The sequence below is a fragment of the Anomaloglossus baeobatrachus genome, chromosome 5 (assembly GCF_048569485.1).
Source record: "Anomaloglossus baeobatrachus isolate aAnoBae1 chromosome 5, aAnoBae1.hap1, whole genome shotgun sequence".
NCBI classification, from domain to species: domain Eukaryota; kingdom Metazoa; phylum Chordata; class Amphibia; order Anura; family Aromobatidae; genus Anomaloglossus; species Anomaloglossus baeobatrachus.
The window spans coordinates 399,249,984-399,275,449 of record NC_134357.1 but is presented as its reverse complement, the minus strand read 5'-3'; the positions used below and the strand labels follow the sequence as shown (position 1 = coordinate 399,275,449).

Genomic DNA, 25,466 nt, shown 5'->3' with positions numbered 1-25,466 from the left:
TGAGATACCACAGAATATTCATCTTTTATCCTTTTTAAGGTATTTTGTATCATGTGTCAATTGATATTGCAGGTGAGCTATTTTGCCCTCCTGTCATCATGTGTCATATGCACGTTAGTCAATGAGGGAGACTGAAGAAGGGCCAGTTTATATCAATCTTATTTTTGGCAAATGCATTATCTATACAAAGGGGCCTTGATGGAACATAGAGGTGATCATTACCAAACCCTGTGCCAAAATATGAATAATAGTTAAACCCAGACAAGGCTGATTTATAGGTGGTTATAAAACATCATAAACAGGGCCTTAGGCTGACTTGGGCCATTTGTGGTACTTTCTACTGAAGGTCCACTTATGGTTTACCATATAGTGGTATCAAAAGATAATGATATAGGTGTGGGATCATGGAAACAGGTTCTAAGTCCTGAATTTACCAGGAAGAATGACATCTCGTCGACAAGTGATAAGTTCCTAAGGCCTGCCCTGATTTTGAGTGGATACTTTTTATTTAATGACTTCACACCCAGAACTCATCTTTTAAAAAAGGTTGTTGGACCCTCAAGAATAGGTAAAAGTAATAAAAGTGCCTACAGTAAAGATTTTAGAACTTTGTATGCCTCCATACTTGACAAAGTCCATGATGATACTGTAATTCTCACATCCATTAGCAAAATAAAGATAAACCCTCTGTTTCAAAGAGCCGGTAGGTTTTTAAAGCAACTGTCTATTTAAATGGAGAAAGTTATAAAATCAGAACAAAGCAGTAAAGCAATTTAAATACGACGTACTCAACTTGGTGTAAAAATTTAATACTAATTTCTGTGGGAATTCTCATACCTATTGAAAGCATGGAGGAAGGTAAAAATAATGTTTGTTTTCTGGAGTCAAAAATAGTCCCCACAACGAAGATCAAAGAGATTACATGTACTGGGTTTATTAAAAAACAACATCAACCTTTTGAAAGTGATTTACTCTGCAACCAGTGTTCACATGGGTTTTCCCACTAATTGTGTAGCTTCAAGGTGTGATGTACAGAGCTGCTTTTCAATACCAAGCAAAACAATAGAAGGGCAGCTGTTTTGAAACCTGTGGTTTAGCACTGAAGAAGGGCGTGCATGCCATACAGGCAGAAGATGTGGTTGCTACAAGGGACGGAGGGGTGCTCAGGACTTAGACAGTAATACTTAAGGAGTATCTCATCCAAAAGATTTATATATTTATAGTATATCGAAAGCATAGGCCATAAGTTTCTTAGGTGCAGTTTCCACCTATAAAGAAAATGGGGTTCCCAACCCCTCACCGCATTTGGCTCTCCAAGGAGGAGGAGACCATGTATGCTGCTCTCTCCAATGTAGAATCTGTGAGTTGTGGAAACAGCAGACAACAACCTTAACATCTCATACACTGTGTGCACAATTATTAGGCAAGTGATTATTTTGACCATAACGTATAAATTTGAAAGCTTCAATAATTATTAGATGAAGCAGATCAGTTGATGTGTATTTGTGTAATGAGGGATGGCGTCGCCTAAGGTTATCAACAGCCTTAATCAAGGTGTACAGAATTAGGCAGCTTGTTTTCCTCAAAACTCGACCAATTCTTTCAATTCTGACCAGTGTCATTTTATGAGGTTGTAACTCTGAAACACCTCAACGCATTCCGGTGATTCCAAGAATATTTTGTCATGACTTATTGTACTTCATGTTAGTGGTAAATTTTGCATTTCTTTGTGAAAATATTGGAAATTTGGCAAAACGTTTTAAAATTTCTCAATTTTCTAATTTTTTTAATTTTCATACCCTTAAACCAGAGTTATATCACACAAAATAGTTACTAAATACATTTCCCACATCTCTACTTTACATCAGCGCAATTTTTCAGACATTATTTTTTTGGTTAGGAACTCAAAAGGGTTCAAACTTTATCAGTTCCCATTTTTCCAATAACATTTTCAAAACCATTTCTTTTAGGGACCACATCGCATTTAAAGTGACTTTAAGAAGACTAGGTGACAGAAAATACGGTACCTAAAAGTGAAATCATTCTAAAAACTGGATCCCTCAAAGTACTCAAAATCACACTCAAGAAGTTTATTAACCCTTTAGGTGCTTTACAGGAACTAAAGCAATGAGGCAGGAAAAAATGAAAATGTTCATTTTTCCCAGAAAATGTTACTTTAGCCCCAAATTTAGCATTTTCAGAACGGTAACAAGAAAAAATGCACAGTACAATTTGTTGTACAATTTCTTCTGAGTGCGATGAAATCCCATATGTGGTGGAAATCTCATGCTTTTTAGCATGGCAGGACTTGGAAGGGAAGAAGCGCCACTTGAATATTAGAACAGAAAATTGTGTGGAATATTTAGCGGATACCATGTTGCGTTTGGAGAGCCTCTGATGTGCCTAAATAGTGAAGTTACCCCACAAATTACCTAATTTTGGAAATTAGGCTCCTTAAGGAATTTATCTAGATGATTGGTGAGCACCTTTCTCAGATGCTTCACAGAATTTTATAACAATGAGCCATGAAAATAAAAAAATAAATTTTTACCACATAAATGTTGCTTTAACTCCATATCTTTTTTTTCACAAGGGTAACAGGAGAATATGCAGAATACAATTTGTTCTGCAAATTCTTCTGAGTATGTTGATACCTCATATGTGGTAGAAATCAACTGCTTGGGTGCACGGCAGGGCTCATAAGGAAAGGAGTGCTGTTTGACTTTTTAAATACAAATTTGGCAGACTAGTTAGCAAATGCCATGTCGTGTTTGGAGACCCGCTGAGGTGCCTAAACAATAGAGCTCCCCCAGAAGTGACCCAATTTTGGAAGGATTAAGATGTTGTTTGGTGAGCACCTTGAACTACCAGGTGCTTCACAGAATTTTATAACGTTGAGACATAAAAATGAAAAAATACATTTTTAACCACAAAAATGGTGTTTTACCCAAAAATGTTTCAAATTCACTAAAATAATAGAAGATAAAGGACCATACAATTTGTTGTGCAATTTCTCTGGAGTACACCAACACCCCATATGTAGTCGAAAACTACTTTTGAGGCACTGTACAAAGTGAAGAAGGGAATGAGCATCATATTTGAGTTTAGATTTAGTTGGAATGGTTTGCTGGTGACATGTTACATTGGCAAATCCCCTGAGGTGCCATAACAAAAAGAAATCCCCACAAGTGCAGTGAGCATACTGACACTACAGGTGTGTCGCAAAATGTTATGCTATTGGGCGATGAACAAAAAATAACTACATTTTTACCACTAAAGTGTTGTTTTAACCCCAGGGATATAGGTAAAAAAGCCCCATAATGTTACACAATTTCTCCTGAATGTGGCATGTGACTGTACAGTACTGTTTGGCCGCACCACAGTACTGTTTGGCCGCACCACAGTTCTTGGGAGGGTAGGAGAGCCATTTGATTTTTGGAGCACAGATTTTCCTAGAATAGTTTGTGGACTCCATTTCCAGAGCCTCAATGGCCAGACCAAAATAAACCCCCTCAAGTGACCAAATTTTGCAAATTACTCCCCTGTACAAATTCATCTACGAGTGAAGTGACAATTTAGTCTCTGGAAAACACTCATGAAGTCAAACGCATTTGTGCCGCCCCTGTGCCAGTAGCCGGGCTGCTCGGATCGGGATCCGCAGTGGCTTGAGGGGTGTCCGGACCCGGGAGTCGTGCGGACACTCAAATAAAGGGGGTATTTACAGGGGGTTGTGTTTAGAGTTCGTGACACCACCCGTGGTGTGTGGTAATGTGGAGTACCACCGCTGCAGTTGAGAGTACCCGGGGCGATGGAGTGGGGCAGTCAGGTGTTAGCACCCTCCACGGATAGGGGGAATGCCCCGGGACTCGGTGATGGTGTCTGGGGAGTGCAGTTGGGTGCCAAGGGGGTCACTTTCGTACTCACTCAGTCCAGTAAACTGACACCGACAACTGGATAAACCAAAGTTCTGGATACTGCTGCCGCAGAGAGGAGCTAGTTCGGGTCCCGTCCCCAATGGTGTTGCCTGGTGATCCGTGACCTTCCTCCTGGCACTAAGTTCACTTCTCTGTTGGTCACAGTAGTATAGAAGTAGTCAGGTCCCACTCCCCAGTACGGCTAACTATGGGAGCTTGCTCTCAGGGTTCACGCTTGGGATTTTTTGGACCGTTTTTGTGGAAAGTCCTATCCCCCTCGTTGCGCTGGTACCATGATTTTGGAGCAGGTGGAGAGCGGATCTTGAAGGCTCCGTTCTCGTCGGGTAAATTGTCAGGTTGCCTGAAGCTACTCCATGACCTAGGGTCCACATACCCCGTCGTGCCCTGGTCCCAGCCCGGTGATGGTACAAGGCTGTTGGCTGTCCTCCTCGACAGTTCCGTGCCCCTTGTCACGATCCCCTGCGACCGGGGGTCTAGCTCCTGCCAGGTCCAGTCCAGCATATGCTACCTAGGTGTCTCCATGGAGCCCGGCTCCTGACCTCCTCTCTCCTTCACTTCCCACACTCCACTCTCCACTGCCTGACACTTCTGACCTCCCCTTAACCAGCCCCAAGTGGGCGACCTTATTCCACTCAGGTCGTCCACTGGTGTGTCTGGTGGGTGTGGTGCAGAGTGTACCTTAGGATTATAATCATCTGATGTAGGCAACACCATGTAGTTGAGGACCCACAACCAAGGAGGAGGCAGATATTGCACGGGAGGGCAGATTGTGCACTACCCTGTGACGACCCGATAGTCCAGGGACGTCACACATTGAATGTTGCAGAATTAAAAATTGCAAATAAGCTCTTGTTATGCCCAATACATTGTAGTGCCCGTACATTGTGCCCAACTCGTGCTTCTGGAAACCTGCACCTCGTAATTTAAGCGGGCTCTCATCACTGCAATAATGGCAAACAAAATTGTTAACCATGTTTTAGGCACATTGTGGGGCTCAGAAAGGAGGGGGGCATTTGGATTTTGGAGTGCAGATTTGCTGGATTTCTTTCTTGAGCGGAGAGCCATAGCTTGTTTTAAGGGCCTCTGTGTTACCAGTAACGAAGAAGCCCCCTATATTTCCATTAACTTATGACAACCCTGAGTGGGGACTTCTGTTTTTGTGGGTTGAGTTCAATGCTATTTGATGGCAATTTGTGTACAGAGTATTTTGGATCAATTTACATTTATCATGTGCTTTATGCTGAACACTTATATTGGGGATTCCATCTATATCGCTAAAATACATGATTGACGAAAATTCTCTGATTTAAAACTATTTTAAAGAAAAAAAAAACAGTTTGTGCATTGCTGAGAGCTATAGTTTTTTTTATTTTTTCATTAATGGAGCTGTATGGTAGCTTGTTTTTTTGCGTGACTAGATTATATTTTCAGCTGTACCATATTTATTTATATATGACTTTTTGATCACGTTTTATTTCAGCCATATTATGAAAAGACAGTTTCTGCTACATTATTATTTTTTATGGTGTTCACTGAAGAATAAAACTAGTGTGACAGTTCTATAGATTGGATTGCTATGGACGTGGCAATAAAAAATATGTGTACATTTTATTTATTTTGGGGGGGGGATACATGTTTTTATTTTTTTTTTTGTTCTTTATTTTATGACTTTTTAAAAAAAGAAACCCTTTTTTTTAAACTTTTTTTTACTTAGTCCCTACATGGGACAGCATATTACCTTTTGGTGCTCTGATAGCAGCTACACTATATTGCAATGATCGATCATTGCAGTACAGTGCAGCAGGCAGAGCTGTACTCAGAAGCTTCAGTGATCATGCTCCAATTATCCCTGATACTTCCCATAGTCTGGTGACCCAGAGGCTGTCATGACAACCTTTGGTCACCATGGTGATGACTCCCCCACCCCAGGGCTATGGGACACCCGGTGCCGAGCCGGGCTAGTCCGGGGGTAGTCAGTGGTGGCTGGGCCCGACTCCGTACCCTGGTGGGGTCAATTAATATGGCTTCAGTGGGGTTGATTAAAGTTTGTATTTTCGTGATGCCACCTGTGGTTTGCGGCTATTAAGCCGCCGCTGCTGTATGAGGTCTCTGGGGCTGGTGGTATGGCAGCTCAGATGGTCCTGCTCTCCACAGGTGGAGCGGTGCCCCGGGGCAACAGTTGGTGCTCGTAAGAGTCTATGGTGTGATGTTGTGTGAACAATACGGTGCAGGGCTGACAGGCAGTGAAAGAAACAGGCACAAACAGTAGTCTCTTTACCTTCTCCTCTTTTACTTGGCAACAGTTTAGTCCTGGGAGACCGTCACAGGTGGTAGAGGGCTCCGGCCGGCCTGGAAGTAACTGAGGTATCTTTTTGGCCAGATGAGTATGAGGCCTACTCCTGTTCTTTCTTTACTGTTATAGGACCCTGCTCTCTGGCTTAGCAATGGCCCGGTGGTACGTCCCTCTCCCTGTGTGGTAGGCTGCGCAGGCCCTCTCTGGTGCTTCTCTGCTGGAGTCCAAACCGGGCCCTGGTGATGCAGCTGTACCTTCGGGCTGTTTATGGGCCAGGTGCTTGCAGCTCTCCTGCCCTTCGGATTCGGCTACCAGGGAGTATTTTAGGCCCTGGTGGCCACAGACTCCGATGTCCGAGTCTCTTCTGTGCCTCTCTGCTCTTCCTGCTTCACTGGGCCAAGCTATTCCAGCTCCAGGCCCCAGTCCGCAGGACAGCACTACTCTGCATCTGCTTTCTCTGCTTTCTCTCTACAGACTCCACACTAACTCCTCCCTCAGGTCAGACTTAAGGAATGCTCCCTGGAACTCCAGGTTCAGAGCTCCCCCTGCTGGCCAGAGGGAGAAACTGCGTTGAATGTTGAACTTACTGGCCAATAGACCTCCCAATTACCTCCAGGCTCAGCATTAACCCTTTGGAGGGGCAATGCTGTTGTGGCGACCAGGTCCTGGGGCGCCACAGTGACAATTGGGTTCTTGCGATTACATCATAGGGGCATGATCAGAGGGGAGAGGGAGTGTAATCCCTCTCTCAATCCCCTAAGTGCCGCAATCGATATCAATCACAGCATTTAGGGGGTTAAACAGCCTGGGACAGTACAGGGAAACCTTCTTGGCTGTGAGAGCTGGGGCTTGACTGTCGGGAAATGCAAGTACCTGGCGGTAATCGCCCTAGGCACAGTGCCTGTGCTCCGTGTAATTGTCAGAATGTACCTATATCTCTTAGGTTGGTAAGTACTTCCAATGTAGGACTTATAGGTATGTCTAAGGCTGTAAATGGGTTAACTGAAAAAAAGAGTTTAGAAGAAGCAAATGTGAAATGACCAGGAACTAGTGATGGGCGAACTTGCAGACATCTGGGATCAGAATTTCCAACCGTATTTTATTTTAAAACACCCGGTTCGGGCCTAGAATTAATCCCGGATATTTGCCCAGACGCCGATAAGTCTATGCAATACTACAGCGGGGAGGAGTGCCATCCCCTCCAGGCTTCTGAGAGCATTGAAGAGAGAACAACATGGGATGCAGCTGTCGGATGTCCGGAGGCAGAGGCAGGCTGGGCTGGGAAGCAGGGGGCAATTGCCCCCCAGGCTTATCTCCCAGCTGTTGTAGAGGGCCGGCCGCCTGCTGAATAATGTCATTATAACACACATGGTCGCACGCAGTGAATTGCGCGCAGCCGTGTCTCTTGTACTGTGATGTGGCTGGGCACACTGAGACATTAGGGGTAGACAGTGCTAACCAGCCGCATAGTACAGGAGACATGGCCGCGCGCAGTCCACAGTGCGCGGCCATGTGTCTTATAATGACGTCATAAAGCGCGTGCGCTGCCTCCATCCAGCCGAAGAGCATCAGACAAGGATTGTGGTTTCATCCCAGTGGCTAGGAGCTGCCAGGGTAGTGGGCGTGACCGGCTTTATTAGTGAGCGTGGCCATGTTTTCCTCCCGTCCACCATAATCATGCAGGCTTCGCCCGCCCGCCCTCTCCCCCTGCACCCCCCCTGCACCCCCCATCTGGAGGTCTTACCTCAGACCCCCACTTCTATTATAAAAAACTCCAGGACACCTGGAGTTTCTGTTATCAGCTGTGTTGCTGAGGTCCCACCCCTTCTGATCACATGGGCGTGACGTCACCACAGGTCCTTTAGCCTACAGGGATTTACCATCAAAAAAGTCTGTGGTCGCAAGGGAGAGAAGAGAGGAAGAGGAGAGAAGTGTCCCCCAATCATCAAAAGTAAAAAGCCCCCCAGTATGTGTCTGTGTGTATAAGATTGTGTCTGTCTATGTGTATAATTATTTGTATGTGAATGTTTTCAAATATGTATACGCGTCTATGTGACTATATCTGTGTATGTGTCTGTATATATGTCTGTGTATACAGCTGTACACAGGTGTTTGTATGTGTATGCGGCTGTACGCAGCTGTCTGTATGTGTATATGGCTGTACGCAGGTGTGTGTTTGTGTATACGGCTTTACGCAGGTGTCTGTATGTCTATACGGCTGTACGCAGTTGTCTGTATGTGTATATGGCTGTACGCAGGTGACTTTATCTGTGTATGTGTTTGTATATATGTGGCGCCCCTGACCTGGTCAGGCACCACTGAGTACTGCACCCATGCTGGGGACAGTACAACACAGGTAATCCAGAAGGCTGACCGGGGTGTGGAACACAGGCGCATAGTGATCAGGTCTCACACATGTACCCATGAGAGGACCCCTGGGGATCCCAGGAGGGGGCAAGCCTTCACCTTCACTGGAATAGTGGAGGGGGTAGAGCCTCCATCTCCTCTCAAGGGGTGTGGTGGAGAGTCTGGTTGCTAGGTGGCGTAGGCAAGAACAGGAGAGGAGGAGCAGTGAGCCAGTTCAGTGTAGAGTCCAGGGAGCTCAAGTGAGGAGCAGATCCCTGGAGCTGTGCAATCTGACAGCGTCCGCGCAGTGGCTACAGACGGGGGAGAACGGTCAACTAGGAGGGCTACCTGAAAGCCAGCTTCAGCTAGGGAGTGCAACGGAGTGGGAAGTAAGGAGACTGCTAGAGAGCACCAGGCCCAACCGGGCGGCAGATCCCGGAGCGAAGATAGATCCAGCTTTCTTCTGCTAAACCTGCCGGTGTGGGGCTCTCAAAGCCCACACCACAACACCACAAAAGCCGCAGCCACGTAACCGCAGTGAGGGCCCATAGGTCACAGGAGGCAAGCAGCTGGAGTGGCCTGGTCCGGGGAACAAGCAAACGGCAAACAAAAGGGGGAGAGAGGCTGCAGCATCTTCCCTGGGCGACCCCCATAGGGACTAAAAGTCGGGGTCACCCCAAACCACCAAGGGCTAAGGAAGGCGAGTCAGTAGTCACCCTCATAAAGTCAGCCTGAAGGATACCTGGTTCCCATCTGGTTCATCTCAGCTACGCCCGGGCTACTCACCCTGCCATCAAATGTGAGTAAAGCCCTTGAAAGACATTCCTGCCTGTGTGGTCATTCTGCGCCTTGTGGTACTACAAACTTACACCGGGCCCTGGGGCTTGCCTCACTCTCAGGAGGCTATTCCAACTAACTGCACACACCATCAGCCCCAGGCGTCCCCTAACCTGCAGTGGCGGTCCCCACTGACCGCAATACTGAGAGTGGCGTCACGATCAAAACAGAAGATTTCCTACCAGTGACGGAGATCCAGCAACGTGGGGTCCCTGAAGGTAACGCACCGACACCGACACAGCACCTGTGGGGCTTCACATCTGGCGTCATGAACAGGATAAGGACTAGACCTGTTCAGACAGGTGACCATGTGCCTGGGCGGTCCGCTTGAAAAATTGGAAGCGCCGCCATATTGCCACCATGAAAAGCGCGCTGAAAAACAACAGCAGCCCGCGCTGGGAGAAGTTACCGCCCACGAAGAGGTGTGGCTACCCAGAGATCCTCTGCAGAGTTCTGACCTCGCTGATGAAGAAAGCGGAAGCGTCGAGAAACGGCGAGAGAGAAGGGAAGCCACAAACCTGCTGCTGCGGAGAGCAGAAATGGAATCCAGACACGGATACCCCGAACCAGGCTCTGCTGCCTGGTGGTGCCGGGAGCTTGCCCTCTTCTGTGATCAGCTGGAGGCCAGGATTATGCGACGGCTCTATGAGGAACGCAAGGAGCTTCTAGAGAAGGCTGCAGCGGTCCGGACCTATGAGGAGAGAGCCGCGCGGAGCCTGCCGGATCGAGCGGCGACGACGATTCAGACCCCGATGGGTGAGTCCGGTGTTGCCCCGGCTAGAACAAGAGCCCCGACCCTGGCTGCTGCGACCGCGGTCCCAGAGGAGGCGCCCGGTGCGGCGACGCTGAGTGAGGCCGCAGCCACGCTAGGTGCGGCCCGCCAAGCCCAGGCCGCTGCAGCGATGCCCCGCCTGTCCCGCAGGGCTCCGACCACCACGGCAGTGCTCATCCGTGCTGCAGGTGTGACGCTGACCCAGGCTGCCACCCTGCTGAACCCGGTCCGCCAAGACCCCAACGCAGCAGTGACGCTCGTCCGCGCCGCAAGTGATATGCTGAACCAGGCCGCAGCCCCGCCGGGTGCGGCCCGCCAAGCTCCGATCGCTGCAGCGACGTCCAGCCCAGCCTGCACAGAGCCCCCTGCAACAGCGACACTGATCCAGGCCGCCGCCATGCCAGGCGCGGCCCGCCAAGACCAGGCCGCCGCCATACAGGGCGCGGCCCGCCAAGACCAGGCCGCCGCCATGCCAGGCGCGGCCCGCCAAGACTAGGCCGCCGCCATGCCAGGCGCGGCCCGCCAAGACCAGGCCGCCGCCATACAGGGCGCAGCCCGCCAAGAGATTGCATCACTATTTTCCCCGGCCTGCAAGGCCAGAGCAGACACCGCTCCCCAGTCCAGAGAGGTCCCTGCTAGGAAGACCCTGATAGGAGAGGACCCTGAATACTGGAAACTGAAGGCTGACCTAGAGGCCCAGTTCCCACAGGAGATGGTGGATCGGTATCTGCTCCCTCCGCATACCCCCAAGGAGATTCAGGTAACCCCTGCAGCCGCGCCAGAGAGTCCACCGCCCAGACCAGCTGAAGAAAGCCCATCCCCAGCACTGCCACAACCAGAGTGCAGCGAAGAACTAAGGGGGAGAGGAGGCCAGGAAGCTGAGGAGCTGACTCCGACGCCAACCGCAGCAGACCCCTACCCAGAGCCGGAGATGCTGCCCTATTCCCGCTGGGAGGAGGAAGACTTGACACCGTCAGCAGATGAAGATCAACCCAAAGACCTCACCTGGAAGCCCACAGGCATGAATCCAGCCCGCAAGACACGGCGCAGCAGAACACAGGTTGCTCCAGCACCACAATCCCCAGAGCAGAGAGAAGTCACGGTCAGAGACCTGGAGGAGAAAAGGTGCCTAAGAAGGTCCAAAGCCCAGGCCAGAGGACCCCTGTGTCATGGCGTAGTGGAAGACTTTAATCTGAGAAGCGGCTATGGATTTATTGTAGCACCTGGCATCAAAGAGGGAATATTTGTTAACAGGAGAGATGTCAGCGCACACCTGCCTAGAGGACACCCTGGCAGAAATCTGAAAATGGGAGATTCGGTACAGTTTACCATGCACCAAGGTGAAAGGGGATTGTATGCCCTGGACGTAGCGTTATGTCCCAGCAAACCCTACAGCCATCCCATGCCACAAGAAAGACAAGAAAGACAAGAAAGACAAGAAAGACAAGAAAGACAAGAAAGACAAGAAAGACAAGAAAGACAAGAAAGACAAGAAAGACAAGACAGAGATAAAGAAACAGATACAGAAAAGGAATCAGATGCAGACCAAGAAAGGAAAGACACAGAACCTACAGATGAGGCAACCACAGATGAAGAAAGAGACAAAGAGCAAGAAAGTCACAGGTGCCAGTGCCCAACGTGCCCTCGCCCTAGTGAAAAAGAGGAGTAAAGTAAAGTACAGAAAAGAAGTACAGAAGTTAAAGTTTTGAAAGTTTTGTTTGCAACGTTTAAGAAATGCGCCCACAAAAACTATTGTGAGAAATAAACTTAAGGCTATGAACTTGCTATAGCCACAAACTCTCGCAGTGTAAATAGTTACACCAGTGGCACCACCACCAGGGCCAGCCTGTTTAGGGGCTTGGCTCGTCTGCAACCAGGGGGGGCCCGTCCGTAGAAAAGGGCCTTGGCTCACCTGCGACCAGAGAGCACGCCTGTTTATGGGGCCTTGGCTCACCACCACAAAGAGGGTACCTGGTCAGCACCAACTGTGGAGGCCGCCTCTGCATCCTGCCAGAAGAGGCTGACGGCGCGGATCCACCAGGCCAGGTATACCCTGAAACCACCAGCCCATGAAAGCCGCCTCTACATCCTGCCAGAAGTGGCTGAAGTCGCGGCCAACGGGAGAGGAAGATTGGAGGAAAGGTCTGGGGAAACGGATGGCCCAGACCTGGTTACCAACAGGACCGGTGACCTGCCTCCTGAGAGGGTTTTGGGTGGGTTAACGGACTTGTGGGTGGAGGGTGGTGATGTCTGATATCTGGTGGTTTTAAAAATGTTTTACATGTTTTAATGTTTTATGCATTTTAAAATGTTGTCTTGCAGCCCGAGGACGTGCTGGTGATAACTAAGGGGGAATGTGGCGCCCCTGACCTGGTCAGGCACCACTGAGTACTGCACCCATGCTGGGGACAGTACAACACAGGTAATCCAGAAGGCTGACCGGGGTGTGGAACACAGGCGCATAGTGATCAGGTCTCACACATGTACCCATGAGAGGACCCCTGGGGATCCCAGGAGGGGGCAAGCCTTCACCTTCACTGGAATAGTGGAGGGGGTAGAGCCTCCATCTCCTCTCAAGGGGTGTGGTGGAGAGTCTGGTTGCTAGGTGGCGTAGGCAAGAACAGGAGAGGAGGAGCAGTGAGCCAGTTCAGTGTAGAGTCCAGGGAGCTCAAGTGAGGAGCAGATCCCTGGAGCTGTGCAATCTGACAGCGTCCGCGCAGTGGCTACAGACGGGGGAGAACGGTCAACTAGGAGGGCTACCTGAAAGCCAGCTTCAGCTAGGGAGTGCAACGGAGTGGGAAGTAAGGAGACTGCTAGAGAGCACCAGGCCCAACCGGGCGGCAGATCCCGGAGCGAAGATAGATCCAGCTTTCTTCTGCTAAACCTGCCGGTGTGGGGCTCTCAAAGCCCACACCACAACACCACAAAAGCCGCAGCCACGTAACCGCAGTGAGGGCCCATAGGTCACAGGAGGCAAGCAGCTGGAGTGGCCTGGTCCGGGGAACAAGCAAACGGCAAACAAAAGGGGGAGAGAGGCTGCAGCATCTTCCCTGGGCGACCCCCATAGGGACTAAAAGTCGGGGTCACCCCAAACCACCAAGGGCTAAGGAAGGCGAGTCAGTAGTCACCCTCATAAAGTCAGCCTGAAGGATACCTGGTTCCCATCTGGTTCATCTCAGCTACGCCCGGGCTACTCACCCTGCCATCAAATGTGAGTAAAGCCCTTGAAAGACATTCCTGCCTGTGTGGTCATTCTGCGCCTTGTGGTACTACAAACTTACACCGGGCCCTGGGGCTTGCCTCACTCTCAGGAGGCTATTCCAACTAACTGCACACACCATCAGCCCCAGGCGTCCCCTAACCTGCAGTGGCGGTCCCCACTGACCGCAATACTGAGAGTGGCGTCACGATCAAAACAGAAGATTTCCTACCAGTGACGGAGATCCAGCAACGTGGGGTCCCTGAAGGTAACGCACCGACACCGACACAGCACCTGTGGGGCTTCACATATACAGTATAGACCAAACGTTTGGACACACCTTCTTATGCCGGTGCTATGCTGGTTCAGTATGCTGTACGCAGGTGTGTGTATGTGTATATTAACAAAGGGGGTATTGCTCGGCACCACCTGAATTATTAGACAAATCATGTGCCATGTACCTATCAAATCACCTGAACACACACAATATGGCACAAAGAGGCACCAGACTTATGAATAATAAATAATTAATATGGAATAGACCTTGATGTGTGCAAAAAATACAATATTTATTTATTTATAAAGGGTGGCAAAACACTCACAATTTTAAAATCATTTAAAATCAGACATAAACACTAAACACTGCCTCCAACATGGGACATATGAATTGCGAATTCATATGTCTTATGTTGGAGGCAGTGTTTATGTCTGATTTTAAATGATTTTAAAATTGTGTATGTGTATATGGCTATACGCAGGTGTCTGTATGTGTATACAGCTGTACCTAGGTGTGTTTATGTGTATATGACTGTATGCAGGTGTGTGTAGGCGTATACAGCTGTACGCAGGTGTGTGTAAGTGTATAAGGCTGTACACAGGTGTGTGTAGGTGTATATGGCTGTACGCAGGTGTGTACAGGTGTATACAGCTGTACATAGGTGTGTAGGTGTATACGGCTGTACGCAGGTGTGTGTAGGTGTTTACGGCTATACGCAGGTGTGTGTAGGTGCATACGGCTGTACGCAGGTGTGTGTAGGTGTATACGGCTGTACGCAGGTGTGTGTAGGTGTATACGGCTGTACGCTGGTGTGTAGGTGTATACGGCTGAAGGCAGGTGTCTGTAGGTGAATACGGCTGTACGCAGATGTGTAGGTGTATACGGCTGTACGCAGTGTGTAGGTGTATACGGCTTTACGCAGTGTATAGGTGTATACAGCTGTACAGTGTGTAGGTGTATACGGCTGTACGTTGTGTGTAGGTGTACAAGGCTGTATGCTGTGTGTACACATCTCTGTACTGTATGTTTACATGTCCGTGTTTCTGGGGTTGTGTATGTGTATAGGATGCCTGCATGTAATGCTGCGTGCCCACCATCTGGGTTCACAGTGTTTTGGCTTCAGAGTGTGTCTAGGTGTGTCCAGGACACAGCATGTCCAGACTGGGGGCACGTAACCATATAGTGTATTGTGTATGTGTAAAACGTATCTTTAGAGCACAACACTAAATCTATACGGGTAAGTGCCCACCATCAGGTGTCCGCATGGTTGGACGCAGCGTACTTTCTGGGCGGGAGATCACAGTGTCGGTGCACACTATCAGAGTGACTCAGCGGATATTCGCTGTATTCTCCCGCTCAGAGCACTAGCATCGCTGTTAGAATAAATTGACATGCTGACGATAGGAAAGCAGCGCCACAGGTCAGTTTATGGAGCGTCTAAAAGAAGCCCAGGGGGCTGGAGATTCCTATAAATCCATCCACTGTGCCTGTACTGTACAACATAGCATTTTGAACTCAGTGAAAACACTTTGCGTCCAAGACACTGCTGATACTGATTGTGGGCACGGGCCATAAAGGCTCACTCACATATGTGTTAGTGAATTTCATTTGTCTTTCCATGTTTATGAAAAGAAAAGTGAATTAATCCCTGCACTGTGATGTAGCCAAGCTGGCTGGCACATTTTAGCCTGGGGGGCAAACATAAGGCAGTGGCCCTCAAGTTGCGTCGGCCCACCTTTGGTCTGTTTATCTCTGGCCACTGCATTAAAGCAGCAGTGGTAACAGACTTTATGAACAGACTGGTACATAGATATATATAGGAACAGAACCGTGCTTACTGCTTACATAGATACTGCAACAGAACCAAGATGACTACAGAGATATGGGAACAGAACCAAGCTTACTACAGAGATAAGGGTAAAGCGAAACCAAGGAAAAAATTGTGAAAACATACCCTGCTGTAACTAAATAAAAGCATAGTGCATATAAACATAGGGTACTTAGTAAACACTGTTTTTGATCAAAAAAAGCATAAAGCTATCCCACCAAACGTCAAGGTGTACCCAGTTGGGATAGTACCTACACTCTAATATTAAAACCTTACCATGGGTCTAAAATAGGCCTCAATGTGGCTAAGGGCTGAGAGCGACCGGGTCCCAACAGGACACACACAGTCAGGGGGATTCACAGAATGAAATGTCCAGCTCACTGAGAAGGGGGCCACTCCCTGTTTGTACTGAATACAAAAAAACTACATAAAAACAAAAAAGTGAGCCGGAGTATGAGATGGTATACATGGAACTTGTGAGACCATGTTCACACTGGCCATAAGATAAAGCGAAACCAAGGAAAAAAATTGTGAAAACATACCCTGTAGTGATGAGCGAGCATGCTTGTAACTACTCGGTACTCGCACGAGTATCACTGTACTCGGGCTGCTCGGCGGGTACCGAGTAATTTTGCAATACTCGTGCTTTACTCGTGGTCTTCATCCCTGCATGTTGGCGCTCTTTTGAGAGCCAGCCCTCATGCAGGGATTGGCTGGCAGACCACTGCAATGCCACAGCCCTGTTAGTTGTGGAATTGCAGTGATTGGCCGGCCTGCACAGCGTGACCGAGCCTTTATACCGGCCGGCGCGCTGTGCTCTGTACACAGCCATCTCATATTCCCTGCTTTCCACGCCCACAGGCGCCTATGATTGGTTGCAGTGAGACACGCCCCCACGCTGAGTGACAGGTGTCACACTGCACCCAATCACAGCAGCCGGTGGGCGTGTCTATACTGTGCAGTAAAATAAATAAATAAATAATTAAAAAAACGGCGTGCGGTTCCCCCCAATTTTAATACCAGCCAGATAAAGCCATACAGCTGAAGGCTGGTATTCTCAGGATGGGGAGCCCCACGTTATGGGGAGCCCCCCACCCTAACAATATCAGTCAGCAGCTGGCCAGAATTGCCGCATACATTATATGCGACAATTCTGGGGCTGTACCCGGCTCTTCCCGATTTACCCTGGTGCGTTGGCAAATCGGGGTAATAAGGAGTTATTGGAAGCCCATAGCTGCCAATAAGTCCTAGATTAATCATGTCATGCGTCTATGAGACACCCTCCATGATTAATCTGTAAGTTACAGTAAATAAACACACACCAGAAAAAATCCTTTATTAGAAATAAAAACACACACATATACCCTGGTTCACCACTTTAATCAGCCCGAAAAAGCCCTCCATGTCCGGCGTAATCCAGGATGATCCAGCGTCGCATCCAGCGCTGCTGCATGGAGGTGACCGGAGCCGCAGCACACACAGCCGCTCCGGTCACCTCCACACAGCAAATGAACACAGCCGCGCGATCAGCTGCTGTCACTGAGGTTACCCGCTGTCACCGCTGCATCCACCGGTGGCCGCGGGTAACCTCAGTGACAGCAGCTGATCGCGCGGCTGTGTTCATTTGCTGTGTGGAGGTGACCGGAGCGGCTGTGTGTGCTGCGGCTCCGGTCACCTCCATGCAGCAGCGCTGGATGCGACGCTGGATCATCCTGGATTACGCCGGACATGGAGGGCTTTTTCGGGCTGATTAAAGTGGTGAACCAGGGTATATGTGTGTGTTTTTATTTCTAATAAAGGATTTTTTCTGGTGTGTGTTTATTTACTGTAACTTACAGATTAATCATGGAGGGTGTCTCATAGACGCATGACATGATTAATCTAGGACTTATTGGCAGCTATGGGCTGCCAATAACTCCTTATTACCCCGATTTGCCAACGCACCAGGGCAAATCGGGAAGAGCCGGGTACAGTCCCAGAACTGTCGCATATAATGTATGCGGCAATTCTGGGCGGCTGTTGGCTGATATTGTTAGGGTGGGGGGCTCCCCATAACGTGGAGCTCCCCATCCTGAGAATACCAGCCTTCAGCCGTATGGCTTTATCTGGCTGGTTTTAAAAATGGGGGGAACCGCACGCCGTTTTTTTTAATTATTTATTAATTTTAATTATTAATTTTAATTATTTATTAAATAATTAAAAAAAACGGCGTGCGGTTCCCCCCATTTTTAAAACCAGCCAGATAAAGCCATACGGCTGAAGGCTGGTATTCTCAGGATGGGGAGCTCCACGTTATGGGGAGCCCCCCACCCTAACAATATCAGCCAACAGCCGCCCAGAATTGCCGCATACATTATATGCGACAGTTCTGGGACTGTACCCGGCTCTTCCCGATTTGCCCTGGTGCGTTGGCAAATCGGGGTAATAAGGAGTTAATGGCAGCCCATAGCTGCCACTAAATCCTAGATTAATCATGTCAGGCGTCTCCCCGAGATTCCTTCCATGATTAATCTGTAAATTACAGTTAAAAAACACACACATCCGAAAAATCCTTTATTAGAAATAAAAAACACTAACAAAGTCCCTCATTACCAATTTATTAACCCCGACAAACCCTCCATGTCCGGCGTACTCCACGGACCTCCAGCGTCGCGTCCAGCTCTGCTGCATGGAAGTGACAGGAGCTGCAGAAGACACCGCCGCTCCGGTCACCTCCACGCAGCTAATGAAGACAGCCGTGCGATCAGCTGAGCTGTCACTGAGGTTACCCGCTGTCACTGGATCCAGTGACGGCGGGTAACCTCAGTGACAGCTCAGCTGATCGCGCTACTCACCTCATTTGCTGCGTGGAAGTGACCGGAGCGGCGGTATATTCTGCAGCTCCGGTCACCTCTATTCAGCAGCGCAGGATGCGACGCTGGAACATCCTGGATGACGCCGGACATGGAGGGCTTTTTGGGGCTGATTAAAGTGGTGAACCAGGGAATGTGTGTGTGTTTTTTATTTCTAATAAAGGATTTTTCGGGTGTGTGTGTTTATTTACTGTAACTTACAGATTAATCATGGAGGGTGTCTCATAGACGCCTGACATGATTAATCTAGGATTTAGTGGCAGCTATGGGCTGCCATTAACTCCTTATTACCCCGATTTGCCAAAGCACCAGGGCAAATCGGGAAGAGCCGGGTACAGCCCCAGAACTGTCGCATATAATGTATGCGGCAATTCTGGGCGGCTGCTGACTGATATTGTTAGGCTGGGGGGCTCCCCATAACGTGGAGCTCCCCATCCTGAGAATACCAGCCTTCAGCCGTATGGCTTTATCTGGCTGGCATTAAAATGGGGGGGACCGCACGCCGTTTTTTTTTAATTATTTATTAATTTATTTTACTGCACAGTATAGACACGCCCACCGGCTGCTGTGATTGGGTGCAGTGTGACACCTGTCACTCAGCGTGGGGGCGTGTCTCACTGCAACCAATCATAGGCACCGGTGGGCGGGGAAAGCAGGGAATAGGAGATTGTTTAATGAGCGGCCGGCTTTTTCAAAATAGTAAAAGCCGCCGGTCACCTCCACGCAGCTAATGAAGGGAATAGCGCGATCAGCTGCTGTCAGTCAGGTAACTCCCGGCCACCGCTGGATCCAGCGGTGCCGCGATTAACCTCAGTGACAGCAGCTGATCGCTCTACTCACCTCAGTTGGTGCATGGAGCTGACTGGAGCGGCGGTGAGTAGCGCGATCAGCTGAGCTGTCACTGAGGTTACCCGCGGCCACCGCTGCATCCACCGCTGGATCCAGGTAACCTCAGTGACAGCTCAGCTGATCGCTATACTCATCTCATTAGCTGCGTGGAGGTGACCGGAGCGGCGGTGTCTTCTGCAGCTCCTGTCACTTCCATGCAGCAGAGCTGGACGCGACGCTGGAGGACTGTGGAGTACGCCGGACATGGAGGGTTTGTCGGGGTTAATAAATTGGTAATGAGGGACTTTGTTAGTGTTTTTTATTTCTAATAAAGGATTTTTCGGGTGTGTGTTTTTTAACTGTAATTTACAGATTAATCATGGAAGGAATCTCGGGGAGACGCCTGACATGATTAATCTAGGATTTAGTGGCAGCTATGGGCTGCCATTAACTCCTTATTACCCCGATTTGCCAACGCACCAGGGTAAATCGGGAAGAGCCGGGTACAGCCCCAGAACTGTCGCATCTAATGTATGCGGCAATTCTGGGCGGCTGCTGACTGATATTGTTAGGGTGGGGGGCTCCCCATAACGTGGAGCTCCCCATCCTGAGAATACCAGCCTTCAGCCGTATGGCTTTATCTGGCTGGTATTAAAATTGGGGGGACCGCATGCCGTTTTTTTTAATTATTTAATTATTTATTTCACTGCACAGTATACACACACCGGCTGCTGTGATTGGTTGCAGTGAGACAGCTGTCACTCAGTGTGGGAGCGTGTCTCACTGCAACCAATCATAGGCGCCGAAAAGCAGGACAGCAGGGAATAGGAGATTGATTAATGAGCGGCCGGCTTTTTCAAAAGAGGAAAAGCCACCGGAGTTTGAACAGCTGTGCAGCGCCGCGGCAGTGATCGGGGAACGGTAAGTAAGAGAGAGGGGGGGGAACTGACCGACAGACTGTGAGAGGGGGACAGACAAGACAGAGAGAGACAGACCGACGGACTGAGGGAGATAGAATAAAAAAAAAAAAATGACCGACATCGCTAGTAAAAAGCACAAAACGTGCGTTTTGGACATCGGAGTGCCACACAAGGTTTTCATGTAAAATCTTTCATGTATTAATCTCAAAAAGTAACATACATTAGCTCTATCTCACTATTGGGTATGTGCCCTTAACATTTCCGCCATGAAAATTCATTTTGGTGTCATTTTGGAAGGTTTTCTGGTGAGTCCGTAAAAATGGCGTAAAACGCGGACAAAATTGTTCACATCTGTGACTTTTGAGTGATAAATGCTTCAAGGGGTCTTCCCCATGCTGATGCCATGTCATTTGAGCACTCTTCTGAGACTTTTGTGACATTTTTATGGTTTCTACATGCTGCCGGGGGGTCATTTCACAAAAATACTCGGGTCTCCCATAGGATAACATTGGGCTCGGTGCTCGGGCCGAGTACACGAGTATCTTGGGAGGCTCGGCCCGAGCTTCGAGCACCCGAGCTTTTTAGTACTCGCTCATCACTAATACCCTGCTGTAACTAAATAAAAGCATAAAGCACAGAGATAAGGGTGCAGAACCAAGCTTACTACAGAGATATGGGAGCAGAACCGAGCTTACTGAAGACATAAGGGAGCAGAATCGAGCTAACTACAGAGATAATGGAGCAGAACCGTGCTTACTACAGAGGTATGGGAGCAGAACCGAGCTTAATGCAGAGATAAGGGTGCAAAACCGAGCTTACTACAGAGATAAGGGAACACAACCAAGCTTACTACAGAGATAAGGGTGCAGAACCAAGATTACTACAGAGATATGGGAGCAGAACCGAGCTTACTGCAGAGATATTGGTGCAGAACTGAGCTTACTACAGAGATAAGGGTGCAGAACCTAGCTTACTACAGAGATATGGGAGCAGAGCCAAGCTTACTAGAGAGATATGGGAGCAGAACCGAGCTTACTACAGAGATAAGGGCGCAGAACTGAGCTTACTACAGAGATAAGGGAGCAGAACCGAGATTACTACAAAGTTATGGGAGCAGAACCGAGATTACTACAGAGATATGGGAGCACAACTGAGCTTACTACAGAGATAAGGGAGCCGAACCGAGATTACTGCAGAGATAAGGGTGCAGAACTGAGCTTACTACAGAGATAAGGGTGCAGAACCTAGCTTACTACAGAGATAAGGGAGCAGAACCAAGCTTACTACAGAGATAAGGGAGCAGAACTGAGCTTACTACAGAGATAAGGGAGCAGAACCGAGATTACAACAAAGTTATGGGAGCAGAACCGTGATTACTACAAAGCTAAAGGTGTAGAACAGAGCTTACTACAGAAATAAGGGAGCAGAACCGAGATTACTACAAAGTTATGGGAGCAGAACCGAGATTACTACAGAGATATGGGAGCAGAACCAACCTTACTACAGAGATATGGGAGCAGAACCGAGCTTACTACAGAGATAAGAGTGCTTAACCAAGCCTACTGCAGAGATAAGGGTGCAGACCTGAGCTTACTACAGAGATATGGGAGCAGAACCAAGCTTACTACAGAGATAAGGGAGCAGAACCAAGCCTACTACAGAGATAAAGGAGCAGAAGCAAGCTTACTACAGAGATAAGGGAGCAGAACCGAGGTTACTGCAGAGATGAGAGATATGAGAGCAGAATTGAGCTTACTACAGAGATACAGGAGCAGAACCGAGCTTACTACAGAGATAAGGGAGCAGAACCGGGCTTACTACAGAGATAAGGGAACACAACCAAGCTTACTAAAGAGATAAGGGTGCAGAACCAAGCTTACTACAGAGATATGGGAGCAGAATCGAGCTTACTGCAGAGATATTGGTGCAGAACCGAGCTTACTACAGAGATATGGAAGCAGAACCAAGCTTACTAGAGAGATATGGGAGCAGAACTGGGCTTACTACAGAGATAAGGGAACACAACCAAGCTTACTACAGAGATAAGGGAGCAGAACCGGGCTTACTGCAGAGATAAGAGTGCAGAACTGAGCTTACTACAGAGATAAGGGTGCAGAACCTAGCTTACTACAGAGATAAGAGAGCAGAACTAAGCTTACTAGAGAGATATGGGAGCAGAACTGAGCTTACTACAGAGATAAGGGAGCAGAACTGAGCTTACTACAGAGATAAGGGAGCAGAACCGAGATTACTACAAAGTTATGGGAGCAGAACCGTGATTACTACAAAGATAAGGGTGCAGAACAGAGCTTACTACAGAGATAAGGGAGCAGAACCGAGATTACTACAAAGGTATGGGAGCAGAACCGAGATTACTACAGAGATATGGGAGCAGAACTGAGCTTACTACAGAGATAAGAGTGCTTAACCGAGTCTACTGCAGAGATAAGGGTGCAGACCTGAGCTTACTACAGAGATATGGGAGCAGAACCAAGCTTACTACAGAGATAAGGGATCAGAACCAAGCCTACTACAGAGATAAAGCAGCAGAATCAAGCTTACTACAGAGATAAGGGAGCAGAACCTAGGTTACTACAGAGATAAGAGATATGAGAGCAGAATTTAGCTTACTACAGAGATACAGGAGCAGAACCGAGCTTACTACAGAGATAAGGGAGCAGAACCGGGCTTACTACAGAGATAAGGGAGTAGAACCGAGCTTACTACAGAGATAAGTGAGCAGCACTGAGCTTACTAAAGAGATATGAGAGCAGAACAGAGCTTACTACAGAGATAAGGGAGTAGAACCGAGCTTACTACAGAGATAAGTGAGCAGAACTGAGCTTACTACAGAGATATGAGAGCAGAACCGAGCTTACTACAGAGATAAGGGAGCAGAACCAATCTTACTACAGATATAAGGGAGCAGAACTGAGCTTACTAAAGAGATAAGGGAGCAGAACCGAGATTACTACAAAGTTATGGGAGCAGAACCAAGCTTACTAGAGAGATACAGGAGCAGAACCGAGCTTACTACAGAGATACGTGAGCAGAACCGATCCTACTACAGAGATACAGGAGCAGAACTGAGCTTACTACAGAGATACGAGAGCATAACCGAGCTTACTACAGAGATACAGGAGCATAACCGAGCTTGCTGTACCCCTTCAGGGACAAAATTGTACTTACTCAGTCTACTACATAGAAACAGCAGCAGGACACCAAGCCTCCTACATAGCTACGGGAACAGAACAAGCTTTCTGTATAGACATAGTACCAGGGCTAACCTTACTGATTAAATATGGTACCATAACTGAGCTTACTGTATTGATATAGGAGAAAAAACACATTTGCTACATAGATACAGTACCATAACACAGCTAACTACATATACAGCAATTACAAAGCTTATCCTATATTTTCAATGTTAAACTCGTACGGAACACGGATGGCACACGGACTATATACTTATGCCATCTGTGTACTGTATGTGTTTTTCACGGCTTTATAGACTTCTATTGGCCCTTGTCATGTGCGCTACTGGGAAAAAAAACAGATGTCTCCGTAGGGATCACACACGGTCTATGTAAACACACGGACATGCAGAGAGGACAATAGATTATAATGGGTACAGGTGGTAACCGTGAAAAAATGGATATAACACGTACCAGATACACAGACACGTGATGGAGGCCATAAGGTACAGCTACATCACAGTGCAGGGGTTAATTTCAATTTCTTTCCATGTTTATGAAGATCCGCTCTCCACCCGCTGCAAAATCGGGTACTAGCGCAACAAGGGGGATAGGACTTTCCACTAAAACGGACCAGAAAATCTCAAGCGTGAACCCTGAGAGCAAGCTCCCACACTTAGCCATAGTGGGGAGTGAGACCCGACTAGTTCTATACTACCAGGACCAACAGAGAAGTAACTTAGTGCCAGGAGGAAGGTCACGGATCACCAGGCAGCACCATTTGGGATGGGACCCGAACTACGCTCCCCTCAGCGGCAGCGGTATCCATAACTTTGGTTTATCCAGTTGTCGGTGTCAGCTTAATGGACCAAGTGAGTATGAAAGTGACCCCTCTGCACCCAACGGCACTCCCCCAACAATATCACTGAGTCCCGGGGCATTCCCCCTACCCATGGAGGGTTCTAACACCTGGCTGCCCCCGGGTACTCCCAAGGTACTCCACATTACCACACACCATGGGTGGCGTCACGAACTCTAAACACAATCTCCTGTAAATACCCCCTTCATTTGAGTGGCCGCATGACCCCCGGGTCCGGACACCCCTCAAGCCACCGCAAATCCAGATCCGAGCAGCCCGGCTGCTGGCACGGGGGTGGCACACCAGCAGAATAAATCTATTGTTGGTAGATGCAGAAAAGGAGTTTGACCGCGTGCACTAGGGATTTATGAGGGCACCTCTCAAACAGATTGCAATCGGAAAAGTTTTTTTGACAAAATAATGGCCCTCTATACTTGCCCTACGGCTCATATTAAAGCGAATGTGGCGCATTCGGCTCTGTTTCAAACCCAAAATGGCACTAGACAAGGCTGCCACTTGTCCTACCTGATGTATGCCTTTGTCATGGAACATTTAGCTGTTGTGATCAGGATAAACCACAGTGTACGCGGTCTATGCCTAAGGCCCCCTTCACACGTCCGTGAAACACATGCGTGTTTGTTCCGTTTCCGTATATACCGGAGACACGGACAAACATGCACCAATGTTAATCTATGTTTGAGGTCATACGTGCGTTATTTCATAATGTCCGTGTGTGCGTGTCCATGATCCGTATGTGTTTCCGTGTTGAACGGAAGCATGTCAGTTTTTTGCACGGAGCACGCACAGATGGACAAAATGAAAGTCTATGGGTATGTTCGCACACGTTAGTAAACACGTATGCATCTCCCTATGGTCCGTGTCCGTTTGGTATTTTTTTTCTAGCGATGTCGGTCATTCTTTCTATTTCTGTATATGTCGGTCAATCTCCCTCAGTCCGTCGGTCGGTCTTTCTTTCTGTCTGTCTGTCGGTAGGTCTCTCTCTCTGTCTGTCCCTCTCTCACAGTCTGTCGGTCAGTCTCCCCCCTCTCTTATACTTACCGTTCCCCGATCACCGGCGCAGCACTGCACAGCTGTAAAAAACCCTCCGGCGGCTTTTACTATTTTGAAAAAGCCGACCGCTCATTAAACAATCTCGTATTCCCTGCTTTCCACGTCCACCGACGTCTATGATTGGTTGCAGTTAGACACGCCCACACGCTGAGTGACAGCTGTCTCACTGCAACCAATCACAGCAGTCGGTGGGCGGGTCTATAATGTGCATTAAACAAAATAAATAAATAATTAAAAAAAAACGACATGCGGCCC

At 48.4% G+C, this 25,466-nt stretch overlaps 1 protein-coding gene across 3 annotated transcripts in view; it reads left to right on the top strand.

The window, feature by feature from the left end:
- LOC142310204 (keratin, type I cytoskeletal 13-like) overlaps positions 1-25,466 on the top strand; it is a 100,529-nt gene that overhangs the window by 798 nt on the left and 74,265 nt on the right. The gene's annotated exons all lie outside the window — the stretch shown is intronic.